Source organism: Triticum aestivum, chromosome 4A (assembly GCF_018294505.1).
Source record: "Triticum aestivum cultivar Chinese Spring chromosome 4A, IWGSC CS RefSeq v2.1, whole genome shotgun sequence".
NCBI classification, from domain to species: domain Eukaryota; kingdom Viridiplantae; phylum Streptophyta; class Magnoliopsida; order Poales; family Poaceae; genus Triticum; species Triticum aestivum.
In genome coordinates, this window is record NC_057803.1 from 530,151,522 (window position 1) to 530,157,947 (window position 6,426).

The 6,426-nt window shown below is 54.8% G+C and overlaps 1 pseudogene; it reads right to left on the minus strand.

The window, feature by feature from the left end:
* Positions 1-2,243: 2,243 nt before the first annotated feature.
* On the minus strand, positions 2,244-5,210 carry LOC123083877 (uncharacterized; annotated as a pseudogene).
* Positions 5,211-6,426: the final 1,216 nt, after the last annotated feature.

A 6,426-nucleotide genomic window follows, 5' to 3' on the forward strand; every position in this document is an offset into this window, starting at 1 on the left:
CAGCCGTGGGTGTCAAGGAGCGCCTAAAGAAGATGGTCTTCATGAAGAAGAAGTCGGGCAAGGAGACGGACACAGCTGCAAAGATGACCGCCGCAGAGTTGGCAGCTAGGAGGACCGCCAGGCTCACTGCGGCAAAGAAGCCCGACAGACAGCCAGACAGGGCCTGCAGCCAGAGGGAGAAGCCCGATGGGAATTGGATCCCCAAGAGAAGGAGCACCATCAAAGCGATCATCACGGCCATGATTGGCATACACACCAAGAAGAGCCCCAGCACCGCCACAAGTTCTGGCGGCAGGGGCGACAGCGATGGTTCCTAATGATCGAGCATGAGTGCACACGTACATCGGACATTGATACTTTGTGATTATGCTGGACTGCTGAAATATTGCATTTCATATTAAGGAGAGGGAATAATACGGACCAGCCTAGTCGGCAAAGGAAAGAAAAACAATTACCAAGAGGACTACTATAGAAACAGCAACAGCGAAAACAAGACACAGGCCAAGACCTAAGAGCCATGAGATCAGAAGCTCCAGCTGCGCCCCAGCAGTGAAAACTTTACTTGCATCTTTCTATCAAGGCCTTTTTTTGGTCTAAAAGGGAGAGATTCTCTCCAGCAAGCCACTATTCCCCCAAGGATTGGTTGACGGAAGGAGCGATTCTGCTCTACAATTTTGTTTCAGAATTACTGATGATGCATGCTACCAGTGTTTTCATATGTAGCTTTGCTTGCCTGCCTGCTGGGTGCTACAGTAGATGCTTCAGTCATTCCTGACATATGCTTGATCAGATTTCTCAACCATTGCTGGATTGCCTGTCATATCTCGATGGGATGTCTCGACTATCTTAAAAATTGAAGAGGTTTACTCTCTTTTTTGCCACTAAAGGTATTGCTGACATCACTATTATCATACTGCAACTGAAATATTACACCTATTCTTTGGATGTTATTCGTAATTTGAGTTTTTTCTTGGGTTTTGAATGCCCTCTATCAGCGTCATCTAAGGCCAACTCCACCGCACAACCCCAAACGGACGTCCACTTTGTCCAGATTTTGTCCGTTTGGGGGTGCCAATGGGTCGTGTCCGCCCGGATTTGGATTTCCGTCAGCCGGGCGCCCAGCGCAGCATACCCATCCCAAATATTGTCCGGCTCGGTCATTTCTTCAAACACATAAAAGACAGCCGGCGTCGCCCTCCCAAGCGGCTGGCTAGCTAGCCAGCATGCTCGCTAGTTTAGCCCGCACGCGATACGCGCACCGGCTCGCTAGCTAGCAAGCCCGCTGGCATGCACGCACGCTCGCATGCCTGAAGCTAGCTAGCTAGCCCGCAGGCGCGCACCGCATGCTCTCGTCGCCACGACCGCCTGCTCTGTCGCACGACGCGCGATGCCCGCCCCCGCGACCTCGCCATGCCCGTTTACCGCGCTCGCAGCAGGGCCGCGCCTCGCCCGCCCCCGCGACCTTGCCTCGCCGCGCTCGCAGCCGCACCGCGCCCCTTGCTCCGTGCTGCTGCTGCCGCAGCCGAGCTCTCCGCGGCCTGCCCGCCCTGTCGTACTCGCCGCTCCTCGCCACCCGCCCCGCCGCACTTGCCGCTCCCCGTCGCGCCTTGCGTATGCGCGCCGGCCTTGCTTGGTTGGTGGGACGGTGGGTGAAAAGGAGGAGAGAGAGATGGGTGGGTGGGTGGTGGGTCCCTTTTTGTTTCGATGACAGATGGGGCTATCATCTGCATGCGTGGACACAGCTGGACGCACGGGCGAGAAAAACATCCGCATTCTGTCCGCTTTAATCCCAAAACCAGACCAAGTTTGGGTTGGGAATGGGTCCAAAGCGGACAGAAAACGAACAAAAGTCCGTTTGCGCCCGCGCGCTGGGCCGTCTGATATGTCTGTTTACCCTAAACGGACGCATCCGGACAGAATGGGGTCATGCGGTGGAGTTGGCCTAACAAGAGTAGAGGCATGTGTAGCGCTGCTGTCCTTCCTTAGGATTATCTTGGAAAAAGCTCTTTTACAATGTGAAGTTATGGTTTAGGTGATCCTCATTTTTATTTGTTAACATACAAGACATCTCTTAACTGTAATCAAACTGAAGCACAAAGCAGATTTTCATGAGGTGAAAAATAGCCATCCATATAAATTCATCATGGTACAAGTAGCGCTCATATACAGAGCAGTTCTGAAATCAAAATTATTTAGGAAAACAGAAATGTGTTCGTCGACCTCAACAGCTAGGAAAACATTGATTACTTCTTGGAGGGGTCGAGGACGTGCGACAACTGCGCCGGTCACCTCCTCCACTATGTAGTAGGCAAACGGATGGTCGGCGATGAAATCCACCTGTGGAGGTGGTGGCCACGAGCCCCCAGCTGCGCTTCCAGAAGGCGCAATGACCATAGTGACGGCGGCGGCTTCAGTACCTTCCTCGTTTACCTCGTGGACGGCCTTGTGGATGACGTCCTCCGCTACTATCGGCAAGCCAGAGCCGTCGTCCTCCACCATGTCAGATAGGTCGCCCTCCTGGCAGAACGGCAGCTCGAGCCCCAGCTTCTTGAGGACGGTGACGACGCTGCTGTGGAAGGACAACTTGAACTTTGGCACCCGGAACTCGCCAAGGTCGATCCGCTGCTCCGGCAAGTGGTCGTGCAAGAACCCAGGCCGGGACGCTATCGTGTCCAGCAGCCCCAACAGACCGTCGTGGGCGTCCGGGAGGAAGATGCACATCGAGAACTGCGTATGCTTGTTACGATCGGAGCTGGAGTGCGTCCACGGAGCAGCACGCTGGAACGGTTGGAGGTTGCCTGCCCATGGATCATGGTGCGTGGCATAGGGGATCGGAGGGTAGCCAAACGGATTGCTGCCAAGTGCACCATAAGGATATGGCCTAGGATAGGCATACGGAGAGAAGGGGCCGCCGAATGGAGGAAGGGGAGGAATGGCATTTGGAGGGGCAAATACGCCACGGTGATGGAGGGGCAAATATGCTCGCGGAAGCATGGCAGTCTCGAGGGGCGGATAATTTGGAGACGGACCCCCATGGTTGTAAGCACGAGGATGGGCGTACGGAGATGCATGGCCGCCATAGTCACCGGGCTGACCAACACGGTTGTGGCTGTAGGGATAAGCAGATTCAACACGGCCCAAAGGAGGAGGATGCGCCTGCTGCTCGTGAACTGGGGACGCCATCTTGTACCGGAGTTTCAGTACCTTGAACCCGTCATGCACGGCGACTAACTGCGACTCCCGGCTCTGCATGAAGGGCACGTCGACCTGGCTGCCGTCGAGCCGGTGGAAGGGCTTGTCCACGGTGTGCCTCCGGTCGAACGGCTGGTCCTCCCACTTGCCCTTGAAGTACATGGCGTTGCCGAGCACCAGAGCTGTTGCTGGTTTTATCGACACTGCCGGGAGGACAGAGTCGATGAGGTTCCTCGTCACTTGAGCCACCCATGCGTTGATCTGGACACACGCTTCCTCCGGCGCGCCGCGGAAGTCGACGGTGCTCGCCTCGGCCTTGTACGTGCCCACCACGGCCTCGCGGAAGGCCGGCTTCAGCGGCCGCATTAGGTCGCTCCACACGCCACATGCAAACGCCACGCAGGGGCCGCCCAAGGCGGACCTATCCTGGAGCGCGTCCACCGCCATGCGCGACACGAACTTCTCGAGGTCGCCACGTGACCGCGCGCCGAGGACGCGGAGGATCTCGTCCAGTGTGGCCTTCCGGGCGCCGGCAGCCAGGAGCGCCAAAGCGGTGTAGATGGACAGCGGCGAGAAGACTAGATTGTCGTCCGTGCTGTCCTCGGCCAGGCGCCTCGCAAGCCTCGCGGCGAGCGCTGCCAGGCCGCTGGAGCGAGGATTCTTCGTCTGCCCTGCTGCATCGAACTGCACCGGCGGGTTTCTGGTCACCGGCAACTCGTCGTATCCTCCCACAGGTAGCCGCTGCTGGCTAAGTGCACCCCCCTGTTTCTGTTGCACAATCCGCACCGGGCCTTTGCCATTGGTAGGGTCGACAACATGCCCTGCAAACATGATGACGCTGGACGCCTCCTCGACTGTGAAATACGCGAAAGGATGGTCGGCGACGAAATCCACCATGGGCTCCGGCATCATCATGGCACATCCAGGAGCCGCGAGCATCATGGTGACAGCCGCAGCTTCCGTCCCTTCCTCGTTGACCTCGATGACAGCCTTATGGATGACCTCTTGAACGACCAATGGGTAGCCTGTGCCGTGGGCCTCCACCATGTCAGACAGGTCAGAACCCATGCCGAACGGTAGAACGAGCCCCAACTGTTTGAGGGTTCCGACGATTTTGCTTGAGAAATCAAGCTTGAACTTGGGGACCCCGAAGTCGCCGACCTTGACGGGGAAGGCCGGCAGGTGATCGTGCACGAAGGCCGGACGGGAGGTTATCTCGTCGACGAGACCCCGCAGGCCGTCGTACGCGTCCGGCAGGAAGATGCACATAGAGTACTGCGTGGGTTGCTTGAAGCCTTCCGTCGACTGGTACGATTGATATCCTCGTTGTGGCATCTTGTACTGCAGCTTGAGGACCTTGAACACATCGTGCACGGCGATGAAGTGGCGGGCAGGGTTGCACATGAAGGGCGAGTCGACGGCAGTTCCGTCAAGCCGGTAGAACGGCTCCCTGGTGTGCCTCTCGTGGAACGGCAGTCGGCAGGTTCCACTTGCCTTTGAAGTATATGGCGTTGGCGAGAGTGGTGTTGGGCGCCATGCTAACGTCTTCAGGACGGACGACCTCCGTGATGAGGTTCCTCGTGACCTTCGCTACCGTGCTGCGCCGCTTCCTCTGCGTTCTCCCGGAAGTCCAAGGTGTGCGCCTCTGCCCTGTAGGTGCCGACGACGGCCTCGCGGTAGGCCGGCTTCAGCGGCCGCCTTTTGTCGTTCCACACGCCGCACGCGAACCCGACGCTCGGTCCGCCGGATCCTGACAGGTCCTGGAGCGCGTCGTCCGCCATGCGCGAGATGGATTCCTCGAGCTCGTCGCGGGAGCGCGCGCCCAGGACGCGGAGGACCTCGTCCAGGGTGTCCCCCTTGGCGCCGGGCGCCAGGAGCGCGACGGCGGCGTAGATGGAGAGCGGCGAGAAGACAAGGTTGGAGTCGGGGTTTGCGTCGGCGAGGCGCTTCATGAGGCCGGCGGCGAGCTCCGCCAGGCCAGAGAAGGATAGCCGCGGCTTCTTGCTCCGACAGGCCATCATCGCGGGATCCATCAAAGCCGCGCACAGAGCACGTACTTACTTGCAGATCGTTCCGCGCGACTTTTCTTTGCTTGATTGATCTCGTATATATATATATGTAGTTACCCTTAGGTAGCACTCCCTCCTTCCATCTATATATATATAGAGAGCCTAATGCGTTTTTAAGACCGCGTTTGACTATTGACAAGATTAATAGTACATGACATGCATAATGTGAAAATTATATCATTGAAAGCTCCTTTCACATACGAATTTGACGATGTACTTTGTGTAACTTGCATGTTATATATTATTGCTCTAACATTTGGTCAAACTTAGCCTCGAAAAATGTATTATGCCCTCTATAGATGGAAGGAGGGTGTAACTTAACACATTCCAAAACAATTTTGCTTATGTGGCAAGTATTTAATGAGGAGAGAGGTGCTTGGAGTAACATAATATGTTACTGTAATATAACGTTTCCCGAGGTAAAATGAGTCTACAAGGCAATAAATAAAACAAACTACCTCCGTCCGGGTTTATTAGGCCTCTCAGCATCACAAGCATGTCCCCTTTTATAAGGCCCGGCATTGGAAAGGTGCATGCATGCAACCATTTCATTGGTTGTATTGAAAGCTATTGTTGTTGGTGCCATGGCTGAAAAGTTAATACACTTCATGTGTGCTTTTTCATTGGCTGCATGCATGTGAGAGAATGCATTGGGAGTGGAATGGAAGAATTAATGTGAGCAAATTACTATGTGTCTTGGTCTAAGAGAAGTTGTCTTTAGGCCTAATAAACCCGGACGGAGGGAGTACTACTAAAATACTTTGCACTATGGAGGTAGTAACTTAGACTAGTGTCATGCATATGACACTAGTCTAAGTTACTCCCCACTATGACCAGCCTCACACAAGCAAAATTGTCTTGGGGTGTGTTAAGTTACTACTTAAATTATCCCACTATGACTAGCCTAACCTGCCTTTCTAAATCTTCTCGGCCCCCTATTTTCAGGGGGTGGGCCCCTTCGCGCCTAATGACCCACTAATAACACTCCATGTCGCAGTTAAAAAAAACAATTCACGTCGCTATTTATGTAAAGAACGTAACAACTATTACGTAGGTCTAGCATTGCTTTTTCTTTGCAATAATCCTACATCTACGTAACCTACCTTTCTAAATCTTCTCGGCCCCCCTATTTTCAGGGGGTGGGCCCCTTCGCACTTAATGACCC